The 21611-nt window shown below is 43.4% G+C and overlaps 1 protein-coding gene across 6 annotated transcripts in view; it reads right to left on the reverse strand.

Annotated features, from left to right (window-relative positions):
- The window catches only part of PDZD2 (PDZ domain containing 2), a 204502-nt gene that overhangs the window by 79699 nt on the left and 103192 nt on the right, over positions 1-21611 (reverse strand). Inside the window, exon 1 of one of the 6 annotated variants that reach the window (XM_057431164.1) lies at positions 9513-9653. The exons of the other annotated variants lie outside the window; for them this stretch is intronic. The gene's annotated coding sequence lies outside the window, so the exon portion shown is untranslated. Of the gene's footprint in view, positions 1-9512; positions 9654-21611 lie in introns of those variants that run through there. 6 annotated transcript variants of the gene reach the window in all.

Consider the following 21611-nt stretch of genomic DNA (forward strand, 5'->3'; position numbering starts at 1 on the left):
TTCACTTGCAGCCACCCTCGCAAAGGATATTTTTGTCTTTTGAGGACCATTGCCTGTGGGGACAGGAGGTTTATTTAACATCCCTACTTTGCTCTTGGCCATGACGACAGGCTGTGCATACAGTAAATCCCAGGGATGAACTGCTTTCGGCTCTAACTATGGGCTTGCTGAACCGTGCTTCCTCTGCATGCTGCGACAGGTTTCAAACCATAATAACCCGGCACAAAGCACAGCCTCTCTTGCTCAACACTTTCCGTCAGTCACACTGAATCCTTCCTCTCCCACTGCCTAAATACATCTTTGATACTCCTGACATTTGGCAGAATAAAGGACTCGCCCGCTCTAAAAAAAGCAAACCATGCCCATACTCATTCAGTTTTACAATTCTCCATGAGCACAAACATTTCCCATTCGAGCTCCTGGGCTGGCATTATGGGGCTGGGGTTATTTTTGCCCAGGCAAGTGCATTGCTTTGCATCCAAGCGCTTCACTCACAGACACTCAGGATGCCCAGGCAGATGCAGATCACCAGCAAAACAAGGGCAACTATCACCTGGCTGAGGCTGGCACCAACCCAGGCAGAGAAAATCCTCCCCACCTGAGTGACAACCATTCACAGGGTGATACCCCCACCAACATCACATGCCCCCACACTCCATCACTCAAGTAAATTTAGGAACTACAGCCAGAACAGTGCAACAAAAGAGTGTGCAAAGGCAGGAGCTGGGCAATGCCAGGTATACATGTGCCTGTTTGTAGTACGTTCGCCTCTTTCTGCTGATGCTCACAGTATAAAACCAGCTTCTAATTACATCCCCACTTTCTGTTTTTACCACAGAGAGGCCAAAAGGGAGAAGAATTAACAAACTCACATGGCAGCAACAATAAACATTTCCTAACTTTCACTCAGTTTTGCAACACAAACAAGACAGACATGCCCTCCTCAGAGGGCCAACGGATTAGTGCTCGAAGATGATTTCAACTTCCCAACAAACACACTGCACACAGAGAATTGCTGGATTTAACACAGGTTTTGCAGCCTGCAGCAACCATTCTGCTAGCTACAAAAGATACGAGCACCCCTCTGGCAAGCCACAACAGGGGCTGCAACCCCAGACACTGCCTTTGTTGGGCAGGTCAGGCCCCAGCAGCATCCCCAAAAGCAAACATAATTTTAACAGCGAGGAGAGCAAATGGGACTCTGCCTCCTGCATCTATGCACATAACTGGCTTTTCCCAGCAGCAAATCACACCCCTCAAGCCAAATTCATCAGGATTTGGCCCAAGCTGCAGCTTCATTAGATGTTGCCAAACGTAACATAGGTGCAATCCAACCTAGGACATGGCAGCAGAGTTAAAAATATATACCCTTTTTTTTAATTAAAAAAATAGAGACCGTAAGCTGTCACTGTCCATCAGTCATGTCAGGATACCACCCCACAATTTTTCTTCCTAAAGGTGTCCCTGAAACCCCTCACACCTCCCTCGCACTGTGACAAGGGGGGTTATTCATTGCTTTCTTCCCCTTGTAGGCTCAGGAAGAAGCTTCCCACAGCCCTGTCCCAGCCTCCAAGCCAGGATTGATGCTGCCACTCACAAGGTGACTCCGGGTACCCAAGCCCAGTGACAGGACTGAATCTATTAACACAGAAACACAAACACAGGGGCACCCTCCTACCAAGGTCCTGCATGAGATGCACGCTGGGAAAGGATTATTACAGCATTATTACAGACCACACTGGGGCTGCTGCCCAGCTCACAGGAAGGGTTCTGCAGGTTAAAATAACCCTGGGAGCATACAGAGATATGCCCCATCGAAGAGAATCAAGTCTACATGGCTCTGCACTGTGGCTGTAGTTCCCAATATATCACACAAACTCAGTTTCACAGAGCAACACAAAATATTGAACCACTCTCCTATTCCCCCCCCGTCTTTTTATTTTTAGGATCCACCCGGAAATCACCAGTTCTGGCATCAGACAGAGCAGCACCACGTCACAAGAAATCCCCTGTAAGCCTTTTGATGACTTTCATCTATTATTCACTTACCGCAAATCCTTGCCATTAACAAACTGCACTAAGGGAATCCGAACTTTCAAAGCCACAAATCTCCTAATAACTATGGCCGCTTTATACATGCTTCAGGATTAGCCATGTCATCTGGTTAGAAACTCAAAGCTGCTCTTCATTATTGGATTGAACCTGCCTGCAAACAGAGGAGGGATGGATAATACTGCCACTGATTTCAATGGTGTGGGAGCATTCATTACACGACATCCTCCTCCCGGACACATCAATTCCAGTGGCACAAATTTATGCTGTGCTACTGGGCCAAAGACACAGAAAAATCCCTTGAGCACACTAACACCAATCCTAGCAGACAGTGTTGGAGCAAACTTGACTGCAAGCACGCTTGGGCTTCACACTGGCTCCTAGCATGCAAACCAAAGGCAGTCTTACAACTATCAGCTCTGTGAATTAAGTGTGCTTTTTGTTGCTTTGAAAAATAAGAGCTTATTTAGTCAGTACATCAGCTCTTCAAAGAGCCTTCAAACTAATTAGCCACACTGAGTTACTATTAAAATACAGAGCCTATATGCAATACTCTTGACAATAACAGAGCTGGTGCTTTGGTACCAAAGCTATAGAATTAGCAGAAACTTCATCAGATGCATTTTTCTATAGCCTCCAAATTATATTTCAGACTGAATATTTTCCTTTCCTTCAGTGGATGTGGGAATTCACTTAATTCATTTGTAAGTTCAAAGCAATAATAATTTTTAGTCCATGTGCAGATCAAGAGTTTGAATATTCAACAGTGAGAGATAGGGCGAGGGGATGGAAGAGACAAACAAGAGAAGACACTGAAAGTGCTGCAGTAGAAGATTATATATATTTATATAAATTGATTCTATGATTTCTAACACTCCTTAGTCACTACTCCTTAAGGAAATGGAAAAAGAAAAAAATTCAGGCCCCCAAAACACTACAGGAAATATTGATAAATGCATGTTACCGAAGCAGAACTTTATATTCTTCCAAATATACATCTGTATCTGAGAAGAAAAAGAGAGAACTGAAAAGGTACACCTGACTTGCCTTTAGAGAGCTACCAAAGATCTGCCAAAACCAGTAGAAAGGTATATACAGAAAGAAAGAAAACAAAAAATAATTAGTACAGACCAGATCAAGACTATTACTGTGCGAACCAGGTGAGACATACCTCTTCCTGTTCCCAGCCGTGGCAGATGATTATGTACACGCATTAGAGTGTCGGTGCCTGAACAATTTGAAAGTATCTTTGTAAGAGAGCAAATTAATTGATTTTTTTTTTCTTAAAAAAGAAGGTTATGGTTGATGACCTTAAAGGTCTTTTCCAGCCCAGTTGATTCTATGATTCTGAAGTTAAGATAATAAAGAAGGTAAAACAAATACTTGCTGTACTACTGATGAGCCATACAGCTGTTCCAGATCAACTTTTACAGGACAGGGTGGGGAGGGTTTGCTTAATTTAATGCAAAGGGCACACCAGCCAGAGGCAAACCCTCCCTTTCAGACGCAGATAGGCTGTCGAGCAAAACAAAGTTAACAAACTCCCACAAGACATGCAAAGCCTGGAGAAGCAGACAGCAAGGCTCAAAACACTTTAATTCCAAGAGTTTCTGCCCATCTCTGCTTCTTACAGCATGGGTTTATTTGGCAGATAAGCCTTTGCTACTTACAAAAAGAAGAAAAGAAATCAAAGTCAACAGCATCACAGGAAAAGAAATTTCCTTTCCCCTTTTGACTTTCATTCATCTGTTTTACGTGCAGGTTTACTTACAGTGTAGACCAGCAGGCATGCATCTGAGCGCTCAGTGCCGCTCCCACTCCCTCCAAACCAGCTCCCTCTTCCTCTTCTCCTCCATCACCTGCCCCACCCACAGCACCCCAGCACTTCAGCTCACTTTCCTCCCCAGAGGAATTGCCATCTCCTGCTCCAAAGGTGTTAGAAATCACATTTCTGAACTTCAGAGCAGAACCTGGCAGTGGCTGCAGGAAAAGAGATGCAAGTCCTGACAGAGGGGAGAAACTAAACATTCCCATTACAAATCATTACAGCTACTTCATTATTAGCTTATAACATGTCACATTGCTAATTTCCCTCCCCTCCCCTTGCTAAACTTTAACTGAAGGTATTGATTGGACTTGTCAGTATGTTCTCACATAAGACTGAATTCAATTAAATGAAACACAACCAACAAGATAGCAGGTATTGAATGCCTGCTTAAAAATAACAAGTAGCAACACGCACAGGCAGGCAGCATAACCTGAAAGGAGGATGCTCCACAGCATATTTTGCAACTGCTATCTGCATGGAAAAAGCCAGCAATAGACTGTCACTAGCAACTGCCTGCAAGTAGCAGAACAGCAGCAGAGCACAGCTACTACTGAATCTTACTTCATGCGCTGGATCGGTTTAATCTGAGCGGCATCCACATAAATCCAGAGGGGCTCTATTAAAAACCAGTGCAGTGACTCATCCCATGGAGAGAAGCATAAATTCGATCTCTGGCCATCTATATATTCCTTAAGAAGGCCTTTTGTTTAGTGACAAGAATTTCTTTGTTGGACAAGCAGGGGGCTGGATCGCATCCCTGTGGCGGGACATTTCTGCTCCTCTAGCAACACAGAAGGGCATTAGATGGCCCACATGCAATGCCAGAGAAATACAAACTGTACATGTGTATGCCAAGCAACTCTGCCATGGGCACTTTAATGTAGTGCTATTGTCAATCTTCCCGAACAGCCATTACAACCCTACAGCAGCCCTAAGGCTGTCCCAAGTCCACCGAAATCTCCAGCAGCAGAACCTTGACAATCCCTCACCCTCCCCAGAATATCAACGGGCACTTTGCCATCTGCCCCACAAGAATGGGATTTCCTTCCCGGAGTGCAGTGATGGCTCAGAGCCATGGCTGCTCCATCACAGCCCTTCAGAAGGCTTTGCCAAGAAGAGCACAGATCTTTTTCAGACACGTGCTGCCATTCACCAGGAGGCACAAGACTGTCCTCGCTGCCAGCCATAACAGAGCCCTCAACCTCAACACCCATCACAGCAACAACTGCCCCAGGGACTTCCAGCTTCCACTTAATTCTCACTAAATCCCCCCCCAAAAAAAAAAAAAAAAAAATTAAAGCAATTTGGCATAACAACTTTCTTGAAGACAGAAATAACCCTTCATCCCCAGCCCTAAAGCAAATCTGTGACTCCTATTTGCTGGCATTTATTCAGATGAGAAGTATCAAAACACATGGTCTCCATTCGCTGTGCTCATGGAAGTCACATGCAGCAGATAATCTCAACAAATCACAGCAGAGTACAATAATAACAGACACTTCAGCAGCTGCATGCACCCCAGAAACAAAAGACCCACATTCATCTTAATCACCATTGTGCCCTGTTTCCATGACAATGATCTCCCCCACCCCCCCCTACCCCATTATGCATTAGGACAGAAGTATTAAAAACAGAACCAGAAAAATACCAAAACCACAGGACAGGCACCTGTTGATCCTCTCCTTTTTATTTGGTGCTATCTTGATACCAAGGCACTATTAACAGCTTCATCTGTTATATGCAAAACCTTAAAATTAGCCTGTTACAGCCTTTCGCTCTGAAATATGGTAGCACTTACTCTCCTATGGACAATTTTTCTTTGGCTGGGTTATTTGATCTCACACCAGTCAAATATAGAAACATACACACATACAGATACAATGCGTAAACTCTCCTCATATGGATGCCATACAAGTACCATATGTTTTATGCATCAGACAGGGATGAAGTCATAAACATGACTGAGATACTACAGCGCCCAAACATATGTAACATATATTAGAAGCAAATGCTATATAATATTAATGGACAAAATTCTGCAGCTTGCTGGGGGACTGGTTTTGGTTACCTATCAGTTTGGATGCCAGGTTAAAGTCTGCGGTCTGGAGATGCTTAACAGAATGGCTGTTAAATCTAAGACAGTAGAGGATGTAAGACTTGGCATTTAATTCAGGACAACAATATAGATATTAATAAAAGTTATAGGATAGTTAAGAATCTAACAAAATGGTTATCAAATACCCAAAGTCTGATTAAATTGTACCTTACTGGATTTTGCACCTATCCTTTACATACATAAAACACATATATTCTATGCAGTAAAATGTGAAGCCTTTTATCACCTCAGTGGGACCGAGCCACTGCCAGATTTGTCGTTTCATCATGTTGTTTGCAAACTCATGCTTCATTTGACCAAGCAGAATCACCCCAATAATACAGTTACTGCATTTTTCATGCAAGACACTACATGTTCCTGAAAACAGAGCTGGCCTAAGCTGCCTGTGTTACCAGAACACAAGAGGGGACAAGGGGCAGCATTTTCCTCACAAAGCCCTCCTTGTAGTGACTCTGACTAAAGCCCCTTACTTTGGGGAAGTTTTTGGCAAGGACCCTATAGAAATGAACTGGCAAGCACAGAAAGATGTTGTCAGCACTCCACATGTTCCTGCCCCTTGAAAATCTTAATGTATCTTCCAGTTTAGAGGTTACGCTTCCTCTCCAAATGTTTTGTTCGCAACCCTCCCCTAGCATTTTCCCTTTTTTTTGCAAGGGAAAAGAGACACAAGTTATTCTTTCCTTCTCTATTTCTCCTAAATATGTAAGCAGACAACAGGGAAGCTATGCAGCTCCTTGTTCAAGTGGGAAGAGCACAAAGCCAAAGCATGAAGCCAACTATTTGATCAATACCCTTTGATTTAATTAGCTTTGGACCATGCTCAAAGCCGATTCCTTAGAACAGTTGCCACAGGCAAAATAAAGTTTGCAACAGGGATTACTTTCACCATCTGAGAAATAAAAAAGACATAGACCCTGGAGGGACTGAGGATGAATATACCACCTAGAGAGACTTGTCTTCAGCAAAGCAACAGTAGGCTGACTTACCTAGTAGGTGAATTTCTATAGAGAACGTAACCATCACACCAAACCTACCGATACATTTTGTGCCGTTTCATGTTTCACTTGCAGTTTCATTTGCAGTTGTCACAGTTTCAACTTAGCACATTATTCTTACTTTCCCTCTGTAAACTAAAGCCAGCTCTTTGGATAGGAAGGCAGAGATGGGGCCTCAGATCCACTCCACAGTAGCCACCAGCATAAACTTCCAGCTAGCTCTGAAATGGGCCACAAAGCCATCTTCTGCACATAAAATCCTGTCACCTCCCCTGGTTTATTCAATTTTATCTAAAAATCAAGACCTCTGAGCATATATACGAAACAGAGCTGTTAACAGAACATGCCAATATCTCACTAATATCTACCGTATTTTAAGGTCTATTTACCCTAGCCAATATATATATATTAATCCTAATGTATTGGATCTGGACCAGAAGCTAAAAGCCAGGACATGAGGCTTGAAGTAGCAGTCTGGCTTGAAGTCCAAATGCGGCAGTTGAAATTTATATATAATCATCAATACTCAAACTTAGTGAAGGGATGGCAGAATGATAGACTTACTGACTTACATTACTCAGTTTACTAATTTCTTTAGTAAATTTACTGACCCTGTCACAAAGCATCTCAAAAGGAGGTCCTTAACCTATAGAAATGAAGAGTGCAGTTGAACACTTGCTCTCCTATCATTGATGACACCTCCAGGAGGGGTCAACCACTACTGCAGACTCATATGCCAGACCCTACAATTCATCCCCAGATGACTGCTGAAGCCTGCAATGGAAACTCGGTGTAAGTCAGGAGCCAGCAAAGGTCTCATCCCACTGTACCCTGTTGCACACTGTTCAATGTCAGTTAGCACATTTTTGGCACCTACATCACAGAGGTTTCTCACTGCTGGTCAAAAATATGCATGACAAATAGCACTTAATGAGTTCAATGTGAAATAAATTAATCCAAATCACAACCTCACAGTATTGGCAGTGAATTAATCTCTTGCCAAAGCAGCACAAGGAGGATACAGCTGGAAAACCAGAGCCTCTTTGGGAACTTGCTCCTGAGTCCTCCATTGCAGACACTGAGGGCAATGCCAGCTTTTGGATATGCTCCACTCTGCAGCAGCCAGGACCGTGCACAACCTGCATTCCTGAAATTCAGCTCCACTTTGCAGCTTTGACACCATCTGCGGAGCACCAGGAGCAGGACACACAGCTCCCAGCACCCAGGGCTGCCCTTCGGTCCCCTCACAGTGCCTTGCAAATCACAAGTGTGGCACTGTGAAGAGCTCTGGTCTCAATAACCCACTGCAGAGGTGAGACACAAAAAACATAGGGACAGCTGCAGCTCCACTGAAGTCCTGACCACCAACTCTGCTCCCAGGGGAGAAATGAGAAAAATCCCCAGATCCTGCATGCTACATGGTGTGTTACCAAAATTATCTGCTCAGAATTCTTCCCTGTGAGGGTGTTTAGGCACTGGCACAGGTTTCCCACAGAAGCTGTGGCTGCCCCATCCATGGCAGTGTTCAAGGCCAGGTTGGATGGGGTTTGGAGCAACCTGCTCTAGTGGAAGGTGACCCCGCCTGTAGCAGAGGGTTGGAACTGGATGAGCTTTAAGGCTCCTTCCAACCCAAACCAGCCAGTGATTCTACGATCTACAGATCACCTGACCAGGGCTACTGTAGTTAGGCTGTGTATCATCCTGCCCCTGCCTTTACCAAAGCCAGTACCAACAGCAGGAGAACTCTGCAAAGCAGCCAACATTAACTGCAGCCAGGAGACCCACCACAGCCACTGCTACCTAAACCTGCCTGTACAAGAGTGGACTAGGAAAGAGTCAGTCACCCTTTTATTTTCAGGCTCACATATCAACTTTACTTCCAAGCAGATGGTAAGGTCAAACTATGACTAGGCAAAAAGCAGTTAAAGAAAAAAAAAAGTAATAAAAACAATACCTGATTCATAAAGTGAGAAATGTGACCATCTGGGGGAGGGAAATCACAGCCAATCTCTAAAGTCCAGAGAATGTGGGAAAACCCAACTATTTCAAACTTGCCTAGCACATAAGAATTGCTTTTGTCCGCTTTAAAAGCAGCACTGCTTTCACCACCAACGTGACCAGCAGTTACAAAAGGAAAAATCTCAACAAAATGCTGAACTATGCCATGCCAAAGGGCTGCTATCCCACGCCAGTGATATTCAGAGCTGGACCGTGCTATCCATTCCCATACACAGCCGCATCCATGAGACAATAGCACTCATAAAAACTCATGCAAACCCTTTCAGTGAGATTTCTGGTCTGGGATCTGATCTGATCCGCCCCTTAAAGTCAGGCTTTAACCAGCTGTGCAGTTTGTTGGCATACTATCATTTTAATATTATAACCCTTTAAACTCTCCACCCAAGAAGCATGCTTGCGGCACCCTCCTCTACCCTGACCCCCAGGCAAAGGGGTGCTGACCCCACATTCCTGCCCCATATGCATGCACAACATCAAAACCCTTAGGTATAAGGTATCATACCTGTGTGGGAATCAGCAGAAACTGCCCTCAGCTCATCTGTTGAGGATTTTCCATGTGTCTGTTTTCACTTGGCCTCTTCACAGCCTTGTTAGTGGCCAAGAAAGCTGCCTGACCATAGCAGCTGGGCAAGATGAGTCAGGGCACATGAATGTCTTTTAACCTCTTTCCACCTGTGTGCAGGGAGTATTGGCTGCTTGGCTGAATGCAGCTGGGATCAGCTCTCCCACATGGAGGGAAAACTCAGGCATTCCCAGCAAGGTCAAACCTTCCCAACTCTCAACACCCTTCTGAAAGGTTAAGGAAAAAAACAAACAAAAAACAAGCCAAAACAAACCCAAACAAAACAAAACACAAAAATGAGGGAAAGGAAAAGAAAAAGGAAGAAAAAGACTGAAAAACCCCAAAGGCTTTCCAAATGACTGACAAAGAAATGCAGCCATCATAGCACAAAGCATGTTGTGATAGCACGGCACATAATATGATATAAATCGAGCACACACCAAAGCCTCGGATGGCTTTACGCTTTGCAGAACCCAAAACTTTTGAGTTCAATAAAATAGTAAGCACCCTGACATTAATGCAGTCATCAATGCTAAATAAAGCCAAGCACAGTTGTGTTCCTTTGATCAGTCTTTTCATAAATACTATTGCTGCTTTTTGAGATCTTAAGAGGCTTTTACATTTGGAAAGTGTTATAGGGACACATCAGGAAAATAAGCAGTATTTTATTTCTTTTTCCTTAGGGCTTTTTTTTTCCCCCCTCTTGTTTTTCAAACCATAGAGAGAAAAGTTAAACAATCGATTCTCAAAGATCCAAACAATGTGTTTACATAAGGGTTTATAAATTGAAAAAGTTACTCCACATTCAGATATTCTGCACTCCTGCCAAATGTCTCCGCAGACTAATGTCCTTGGAGATAGGCTTGCACTACAGTGTTTCTGTCCAAAACATTTGAATTTTAAAAACCAAATACAAAGAAAAAAGCCCCACAGCTGGCTGCTCAGCCGTGATCTCTGGCCTGAAGCAAAGCACAGGATTTGGGTTTGCTTGGGTCAATGCTGCTGCTCCTGTGCCAGCAGCATGAAGACAGATATTGACTGAACTGCTGCTATATCCTCAAGGATTTTGGCAATCCACACTGTTCATATGAACTCCAGGGAGCATCTTGCAGGTGCTGCAGATGTTGGCCATGCAGGTCTCCCACAGTGCACAGTCCCTAGTTCAGTGCAGCCTCCACAAACTCCCACTGATTCCAACTTCCTCAGAAATACCAACCCCTGGTGATGCTGGCTGGCTTAGGTCCTTGAGCCATGCTGCTTTCTTTCCACAGGTTTTCACAATGCCCAGTAATTCAGTTAGCATTGGGAGAAAAACACAGCAAAGCATCAACTTCTATTTTTGCATCTCAAAACTAGATGTGCAGGTGTGTGTGTTTTATACCAACAGTTATCCCTCAGCTTCGCATATGCTGTGCAGCAGTCTGACCCAGCTTTATCTCATTAAACTCATTTCTGCTAATTAGTGAAAAAACATTTCCTTCTGTAACAATTAATACTTACAGCCATTACCCTTCCAGTTCACAATGCTCTACAGGCACCCTTAAATCCTTATGTCCCAATGCATTTCTGAAATAAGCTGTTTTCACAGAGGTGGTATGTTAAAATCCCACCATAAATGGAAAACAAGTTTAATCACAAAACAGAGATGTTTTGCAGTTACCATGAATACATACACCAGCCCTTATCAGGGAGTAATGGAGGCTGTGACACTACTTTGTGTTTTGATCCAAGCCAAACACGGGCTACTCACCCAGGGAGACTCAAAGAAACCTAACAGTGAAAAACCTTCAGATGCCTCAATACCATTGATTTTTAGAAAGTCAGGCCCCAATTGATCCTGGGTGAATCATAAAGGACAAGGAAACAAATCTGGGTTTCCCTGTCTCACCTGAGTGGCTGCAACTTGGCTCACACCTTACAGCACACCAAGTTCAATGCACAGGAGCACAGGAAGGGTCTGAAAAGAGCATCCAAGTCTCTTCCCACCCCCCATGGATTGAGGCAGCATCAGGCAAACATGGAGAGCAGGATGTTACTTCCCCTTTCTTCAAATGCCTCCAAGTTTTCATATTCTCCCTCTCACTTTCTTGCTTCTACACCTCAGTCATGAGTCCCTTGTCCACAGCACCCACCCCAAGGCATCCTGGCCTCCCCTCCAGCTGCAAAAAACACCTCCAAGCCTTAACACAGATATAAGGAGAATCTTTTCTGTTTAAAGCATGAGGGGCTAAACCACAGCTAATTACAAAAAGAAAAGTAAAATCAACTGACAGAGTGTATATAAAGTCTCCAGACTCAAACTGAGCCTAGAGAGGCTACAGTGCTGCAGAGGATGCCAAGAGCAGCCCCATACACAGCAACTCAGCCACTAGTTTAGCTGAAAAAACATCTCTCAGCAGCAAAATTTCAGAGATGCACAACCCAGAGAGCTGCCTTCCATGCCTTTTGGGAGCTCACTTCACCCCATACTTGTGGGGAACCTTTCATAGCACAACTCCCAAGAGCTTTTTCACTCCTACCCGAGAGCAGCTTTTCTATTGTCAGTCCTTTAACAATGCTTTTTTTTTCCATATTATTTTTTACAAAAGCTTTATAATCCTCTGCTTTTTTATCTGAGTGGAAACCACTATATGACAGCTTTAAACTTTTATTTCTTTACATCCAGTACTCCCTTCTCAGCTATAATCCTCCTATTGGAAAGATGGGTTTGCAAGTCCTTGCCTCTAGGCAGCAACATCACAGCAGCGATTACAGACCCCGAAATCCATTTAAACACCCTCATCTTTCAGCTCAATGGCCATGACTTTAATTGCATGACAATAACAACAAGAAAATTAAGTGACAATTTGCAGTTATAAACTGATCCCAACCCACGCCATTCCCAGGTTCAGCCTGCTTCGTCTGCTACTCCGGGTTCCTTTGAACTCTGGGGATGGCACATCTGAAGGCACAAAAGTGACTTTGACATCAGTGTCCCATTTTCAAACTCTCCCAGGCACAGGCTCCTGAGACATTTTGGACTTTTGATCATCCTTTGGCTCAGACTGGCATTTTCTCCTCCCTCCAATTTTATCCATGACTGCAAACGCTTAGTAACTACAAGGACGCACTGAAATTCTTGCATTTTCTTTGTAGCATGACATGAACAGTGCCTGTGCAACTAAACCGGTGGAATTTCAGCTCTGCAAATTAGAATTTTAGCTCTAATTCCGTAGAACCAGACCTCAAAAATTTACTTGTGGAGGAGTAAAAAGAGAGCAAGTTACCAATGCCTAAATCATAGAAAAGTCAGATTAGCTTTCTTCTCAACAAGAATCAGGGAAGGATAATTCAGTGACGATGTAGTCAACACAATTCTGCAACAGATGAAAAATTATCTCCCCCTCACCCCCTTATAAAAACTGCAATGAAGTCAGAGGAACTGCCACCATCCAGAACAAATCAATGACGCACCCTGAAATCAGGCAGCTCCAAGAGCAGAGCTTTGGTCAGCCTGCTGCCAGACATAGGGGAAAGCTGCAAAGTTCAGCTCAGGATCCCATTAGCCCCAGCTATGCTCCGAGCCTGCCTTTCTCTTGCAGAAAACACAGGGCGGAAAAAAGCCCCTGTGGAATTCCATGTCTTCAACCTCCTCCACGGTACAGTCCAGTCCCAGATACTTTCATTTCCATAACCCAAATAATCCTTCATCACTGCAGTGTCATTTCTAGGCAGCACCTGGCACAGCTGTGCTGCACAACTGCAGTGGCACATGTACAAGAAAAGGCTTTCTCACCAGCCTTTCTCCCTGCATCCTTGAATAGCCAGGCATCAGGGCTTCCCATAACTGGAGGGCCACAGTTTCTCCAAGCTGTACCCCCAACCTGCAAAACACCTGAAATCACCATAGGTGAGAAGCAAACACTAATTCCCAGCATGCAATCCCTTAAAGTTACAGCTTTGCAAAGATTTATATATATATATTTTTTTTTTAGCTACTGATTTGCACTGAGGTTTTTCCTCACAGAAAACAGTTAATAAGTGGAGGGAGAAAATAGCATTTCTTTAAAAAAAAAACAAAACAAAACCAAGAACAATCTGGAAAGGAAGCACATGAGATACTGACACAATCGTTTGAAAGCTCTCTCCCAAAACACATAACACAGGAGCCAACTCTCACTCTAACAGTACTGCCCATTTGGAACAACACACTAAAAACTGGAGGATTACTTGGCTTTCTTATTTGTATTTCTCTTCTTGCTCTAAACTCTCATTTTGCTTCCTTTGGTAGACCGTAAGTCTCATTTTGCACTGCTTACCTGACCTCATTCTTAACTACATAGTAGAAAGCTGCATCCCTTGTTGAATCTCTTCCAGATGTTCCAGCAGCAAGCACCAGCACCACTCTCTACACACACACAGCCCAACAGTTCATTGTGCTAATTAATAATCTGTCTTCAGAACAGACAGTAATCAATGAGACCTAATGAACATACACAAACCTTGTATGTCACAGCCATTGTCACAATGACGTGGCAAAAGGGCTCCTGATCATACAAATGGGAGCTGGGAACGCTATGATAGAGAGATCTCAGATACACCTATGCTGCAGGCTGAAGTGTCCAAGGTGGCTTTGTACACTCCAACCACAAGTGTATGGACTTGCCCACAGCACAATTTACTCTGCTCTTCAGGCCATGGTTTAGCAAGAAAGGAAATTTAATGCCATGAAGCGGGGTTAAAATTGTCCCAACCACATGATGCAAAGGGCCAAGCTACTGCAGCTCTTGCCAGGCTAAAATATGCCACCCATAAATAAGTAAGTAAGCTGAAGAGTTAGCTATATACAGAGAGACATAAGGCCATGACGTCAGGTACCATCTGTCCTTGTGCATATGATGTTATGTACACCTTTACGTCTTTATGTACAACGCAATTTATATACAACGTAAATTATGTGCACTGGCTAGTCTAACAAACGCCCATGGCAGATCTGCATCAAATTGGAAGTGCAAGGTGATTCAGGAAAACCTAGACCCAGTATTACTGGATCATTAATACCTGGCCACAGACAGAACTCCCATGACCTTAATGTGAGAAACCATATATTTATCGAAGCATTTTCACAGGACAAATAACCAGATGAGGTCTCTAGATGCTCCAGGAACGGCACCTAACAATCCAATCCAGGACACTAAGCTACTGCTATTCAAAAACGTGCTCTCCTGACAGCACTGTCTCTTCCATATAGACATGGAAAAATCCCACCAACGTCATTTATTCATGGCCTCAGTTTGACCTCAGCAAAGAGCTCAAGTAAGAACTGAGGAATCCGAGTCTTTATTTTCAAGTGTTAGAAAGCAATCCAAATATTGCATGGGGGTTTTCGCATGTCTCAGGTTAAGTAGTCTCTTGTGTACAGCTTCACCCCTCTCACACAGCAAATTCAGCTGAAAATTAAACCAGTAAAGACCTATTTGATTCCAAAAGCAGCCTCCACAAAGAGATGCTACAGGTAAGCGGAAGGAAACAGTTCACTCTTCCCCATTTCTGTATCAGAGTTCAAGGTGAACTTTCAAATGAGAAGAGACATCTGCAATTTCTTTACCCATGAAGTGAAGCATTATTTGTAGTGCCTTCAGATTTTGTTTGGTATGCCAAAGTTATCAAGCATCACCATGCAAGGCGCCACAGGGCTGCACGTTCTTCAGCTTTGCTCCTTGTCACCTCATTCCCTATGCCGACACTCAGCAACTGCAAAACATCCTTGAGGTAAGATGCAATGGCTGATTTAAAAGCTTCCCCCATCAAACAAAGGATCTGCAATGAATACAGAAGCGAGGAAGCGATTAGTATTGCTGAAGAGGTGTTGCCATTTCACACCTGAAACCTCCAGCTTTTTATTTGATTGTCAAATTGGGTCTAGGCAGCTTCAGTCAAAACATCTTTGTGCTTGTACTCTAAATATCAAGCACACATAACTAAATCTAACACTTAACAAAGCCCTCCCTAGACTTTAAGCTAAAAGTATAATCACAGTGCATCTGGCATTTAAATAAAATAACCATTAGCACAGGAAACACCCAGCATAAAAGTACTATGTCAATGAAAAAGAGATGAACACAGAGAAGCAGCATGGGATTGGATTTAATGCCATGTTTACTAGGAAACCACTGTGTTGAGAAATACAGAGAACTTCCTCTGGCAGGCCAAGCTCAGTTACAGGATTAAAAATGTAGGCTGTGACTAAAAAGGGAGATTTAATTATCTGTCTTAATTGGACAAGGAGGAAAACCAGCTTCAGCTTCAAGAAGGCAGCAGACTACTTTAGCAACAGCTAGGACACCTACAGATTTGTTAAGGGTTGAAGGGTCTCTCGTATTTCCCATTAAATCACGCAGGTATCTATTCATTAAATACAGCAATGGAAATGGCACTGGAATTTAGAAGGAGAAACATGTTGCTTGAGATGAATTGGATTAAATTATACAAGGTCTACAGATTAGCATGAATTAGCCTCTACTGTCAGCAAGTCCTGGCAACACTCCGACCCACCATCAGTGAACAGCTCCATAAAACTTCAAGTCACATTCACAATTATTATCCAAATCACACATAGAACTGGCACCAGCAGACAAACTAATCATACAAAAACTACCCTCCTTAAAGCCAGCATTATGCCCAACCCTACCACTGACTCACAAAATGCCCTGCAGCAGGTCATTTGATGTTTTTGTCCCTCAATAAAATAAGAATAATACCTTCTTGCCTTTATACTAATTGCCACTTAAGATCTATAGATGAGAAACACTATGGAAGCGATTAGTAATAAATCACATCCTGATATTCACAGGCCAAAATTCCCTTTGCTCATCACCCAGCAGTGAATAAGAGTACTTTCCTCTTAAGTTTAATTCAGTTTCTTGTGGCTATTTTCACAACAGCCACACTTACTTTCACAGTCATTAGGGTTTCCATGATGTCATTTTCACCGATGCACATATTTCAAACAAGCACACGCCTCGGGGAAGTGATGGGAAGTGCATGCCCCACACAGAAGTGGGCACCCCAGTGGCCCCAGAGCTATGAGTTGATGAGAAACAAACAAGTAATTTGCCAACAAAGCGGGCTTGGCTTTCATCCCTTCTTAATCCACATATTAAACTGGATTACCTAAAGCTTGATGCATCCCCGTGCTTCATACAGGTCACCAGCATTACCCCTGTTGTGCCACGGAGAAACCTGAGGTGGGATTACAGTGACTACCACAGCCCATACAGCAAAACCATGGCAGAGCTGAGAGCAGAAGAAGGATTAGGACAGCCTCAGTTAATGCCACCATGGTGCTGTGCCTATATGCTTTTACATTCCCAACCACTTTCCAGGATAAGAGTGTATGCAGCCGCTCCATCAGCGAACTGGGGAAGTGATGTAATTAAAATTTACAGCCTCCCCAGGGATGTTGAAGAGACCCCATCCCTGGAAGTTTTCAAGATGTGGCTGGGCAGGGTGCTTAAATAATCTCATTTAGGCTCCCCTCCCTGTGGAATGTTGGACCAGGGGATCTTTCAAGGTCTCTTCTAGGCTGAGCTATTCTATAAAAAAACAAGCTGGGGGTGCAGAACAGAGGATTTGTTTTCAGCGGTGTGCTATCCTTGACCTGTTTAACCATGCTCCCACACAAGCAGTGGCAGCAGCACAAGGGCAGCATGAGAAAGCATGGCCACAACCATGGGAAAGGGAGGAGAAACAAGACATTCCTGTTTCCCTCCGAAAGGCTTCAACAGGAACACTGTGTGCTAATCCATTCCTGAGTTTCTACAGGAAAATAGTTAAGTGTGCAAACGGGCCTCAGTACTGCTTTTGCCAAGTGAGTGTTCTTCCACTTGTGCTTGCAAAGATGAATCACTGTCTCCTACAAGCTGTAATTTACTGGGAGGACATCACCTGGCTCTTCATGGTACACAGATGAAACCAGTGCCTCCCCACTTAATAGCCTTGTTTCTTCAGACTCAAACCTGGTTGACTAGTAGGATCTCACGAGGATTACCAAACCTGAAAGATTTAGTAACACTTGTTACCTGGCTGAAACCCATTGAAAAACGAGACAACTCTGGAGAAGTTCCTTATGTTCAAAAGCTGCTCGTGTTCCTAACTAACTGAAATGACCCCATTCACAAGAAGTAACATCTTGCCCTTGCCAAGGAAACCTTTATTGCCAAAGGTCTCACTGTGGGTTGAAGAGGCATGAGTCAGATTAGATGCAACAAAGGAACATCAGCTAATTAATAGGATGCACCTAGCTTCCCTCTCATAAAAAAAGCAAAATTTACATTACAAAAAAGAAAACATTTAGATTCAGGCTTTAATAATGCAGTTGTCCATGAGCAAGTGCCCCAACCACAGAAGCCAGCCGTGACCTCTTCTAACCATCTTTTTCCCCTTTTTGTTTTTAATTAAAGGCTGGCCACAAGAGCTCACCTGCACACAGTCCCTCTTGTGCATACGTGCATGACTGGTGGCACACCCAGCTATCACCTCACTGATCAGACCTGAGGGGAATTAGGTCTAAGAACATGCAGTTCATGAATTACAACAGCAGGTCCAGGCACGAGATCAGCACTGACTTCCCGACCCAACCACAGGGGCACTGGCATCGAGCACGTGCTGCAAAGCTGCTGAGATGTCCTAGAAAACACAGACCAAATCCAGGCTACATGGGTGACTTACACTGAAGGCATTCCTGGTGCTAGGACAGGTAAGAGCTCTGTGCTGGCAGAGCACATGAACAGCTTTGGCACTTACACATGCTTTAATGTGACTCTTGCTCAAACTAAACAGTTTCCATGGATAGAGGAGCAGGGGACACTGTGCCCTGTTTCCTAGATTCTAAAGAAGATCAAAAGCACTTCCCAAGTTTAATTTCTACACCTCATTAATCCAATGTGAACTATCAGGTACTGTGATGCTGAGAACCACACAGATGTGTATCTGAGCTCCCTATGGCATTCGAGCTGAGGGAGAACAAAATCTCACCTAAAAGCTTGGGCTAAGTGATTACATATTTCAAATGTCATTCAAGGAGGTCTACAGTGCCTTTTTATACACAAGGTCAGAGTAAAAAGAAACAACTGCCCTTCAGACCTGATAATCTCTCTTTCTGCATACCCTATAATTTCTATCCCTTTCTCTTTGCAATTTTCCTCTGTTTTTGCTGCTGGTTCAAAGATCAGAAATAACCAGGATATTTCGGACAGTTCAGCTTAGATCAGCTAATTCATTGTAGCTTCTGGGCTAGAGGATTCACTAAGGACTAGAGAATTCAGAGATGTCACTTGTGAAAGGCACTTTGTATTTATTGTATTCATACAATAAGCTTATCGGGTGTTTCTCTAATGGAGAGGCTATCAATGGAGATCCATTTTCCCATTACAATACAATGTCATTTGTACAGTGTAAGTGTAGATAGTTTGTGTCACATCATCACATATTTACTGAAGGAAATTAAGGGCATAGAGGAGAGAGTAGGCATGAATTCTCCAAACACAGTGCTGTCCAGACAGTAGGAAACACTGAAAATACTGTCTCGTGTATTTGGAGCTGAGCCTTTCTGAATAAATTAGCATTCCGGCAGTGAGGACACATGGAAGGAAACTTTGCAAAGTGCCAAAAACGACTTGTCTGAAAAGAATTCAGTAAATAGATTCCAGTGTCTGACAAGTGTAAGCTGCACTGAATATTATCAGAGAGAGCAATACCTCCTAACCATGTGGACTGCTGTGTTAAATGGTAGCTTCAACCAGCTGAAGTCCACATCAGACAACCTGATGGGTCCCAACAAGGCGACACAGGAATGGCCATGGTAACAGATGCTGCTGAACTAGATTACTCAGAAGTTGTTGCATGAACCCTATGAATGTGTTATTTATTTTCACAGACTCCTTCCAGACTATATTTCTGGCACAAGGGGTAAGATCAAGAGCATTTCTTTCAAGAAACGAAGCTAATGAGGATAATTAAAGCAACTCCTAAATATACAAACCATGCAGATAACGAGTCTCATTTGAATTTTGCCTTTCTAGCAAAAAGCAGATGGATGGATCTGACTAGTTTCATGGGACTTTTGCCTTGTCAGAAACAAATGCTCTCCCTTTAGTTAGAACCATCACCATGCTGACGGCTTTTCCTGGTACCTTGAAGACAATTTAGGTCCTGCTTTAGGTAACTTCTTGACTTCTGCTTCTTCTGCCAAGCGGTTGGCAGCCGAATAATCCCCCATCGCTCCTGCTGTCAGTGACATCCATGCCATCTATTCAGACCAGGCCCCACAGAAACACAGCTTCCTCCTGTGCATTAGGAAGCAACACAATGGGACATTGATCTAGGATTCTAGATTAAGACCAAGCTAGCACTTCAGTGGTGAGGTCTTTCAGAGTGCAGGACTTTTAGAAGATCAGCAGATACTAGATAACCATATTGTCCATTGCAGTCAGAGGAAAAAAAAGTCAACATGAATAGTAAGAGTATTTAATTTCTTTGAATGGGTGGAAAAAAAAAAAAAAAGGCCTCAGAAAATAATTTAGTACTTATGGCCAGTAATGGCTGGAATTTAATCAATTTTGGTACAGGACAACTACCATGTGGATAGGGCCTCTCTCATGGTGCCACTCAGAAACATAGAATTGTGTAGGTTGAGAAAAACCTTTAAGATCACAAGAGTCCAACAATTAACCCAACACTGCCAAGTCCACCACTAAACCTTGTCTAAATGCATGATGTGTTCATCTACATATCTTTTAAATACCTCTAGCAACGGTGACTTCTCTGCAGCCCTGGGCAGCCTGTTCCAATGCTTGACAGACCTTTCCATGAAGTAATTTTCCTAATATCCACTCTAAATCTCCCCTGGTGCAGCTTGAGGCTGTTTTCTCTTGTCCTATCATTTGTTACTCGGGAAAAGAGACTGACCCCCACCTTACTGCAACTTCATTCCAGGTAGTTGTAGAGAGCAGTAAGGTCTCTCCTGAGCCTCCTTTTCAACAGGCTAAACACCCCTGGTTTCCTCAGCTGCTCCTCCTAAGATATGTTCTCGAGACCCTTCACCACTTCTGTTGCTCTTTGGACACACTGAAGCAAAAGAGGACAGTGAAAAAAATCCCATCACATATTTTTGATCCCAGTGATTCAAACTGTTACTGGAGACACAAGGCAGACCTCATAGACCACCCTTAGTAGGCATTTACCTAAGCCTCCTCTTCCTGCATACACACATGTACATTTTTGGAGTGGTTTCTCACAAGTGGCCCAACATCCTCACTATTATGGTGTCTGAAAATTATCTTTTGTCCATCAGCCTCCCATCACAATCATGCCTACCCACTCCTGGACATCCACCCCTGCACTTCCTTCCATTGCTGTAAGTCACTGACAGCATGCAGGTCTTCAATGCTCTGAGAAGAAATAGAGGGGGTGCGGGGAGAAGAGAGAGGGGGAAGGCATGCCTGTGTTACCGTTCATCTCTTCCAGTTAAAGAACTCCATCCCTCTGCAAATATAAAAGATTTACAGCACCCAAAGGAATCTCACATCCTGCGTCATAAGGCAGAAACAGCTCTGAACTCCCTGACCACTGAGAAGATATCCAAATGCCTCATCTGCTAACAAATTTTGGCACTTGATGGGAGGCAGCAAATGGCACGCTCCCAAAGTCTCCTTTCTCTGCTCTCAGTACATTTTTTAAATGCATCCATACAGTTAAATTAATATGGATGTTATTTTAAACAGGTTTTAAAATGCTTTCAATGCACATGGAAAAAAGAATCTATCATGTGGAATCTGTGCCATTTAAAAGATATTTTAAACAGAACAATATAGACTGTAATGGTCTTTATTATTCAGACAGTAATTCCATCCAGAATTCCCAGTGAGGGAAGTGATTCCTGTCAAGCTCACAACTGGTCATGCATATGGGTCTGATCTTTGCACACAAACCCATGCCTGCATCTACAAAGCAGGTATCTACTCACACATACCTGCAACAGCACTTGCTGGCCAGAGACAA

The sequence above is a fragment of the Pezoporus wallicus genome, unplaced genomic scaffold (assembly GCF_028554395.1).
Source record: "Pezoporus wallicus isolate ANWC-B61680 ecotype Strahan unplaced genomic scaffold, APGP_CSIRO_Pwel_v1 contig_12129, whole genome shotgun sequence".
In the NCBI taxonomy this organism is placed as follows: Eukaryota; Metazoa; Chordata; class Aves; order Psittaciformes; family Psittacidae; genus Pezoporus; species Pezoporus wallicus.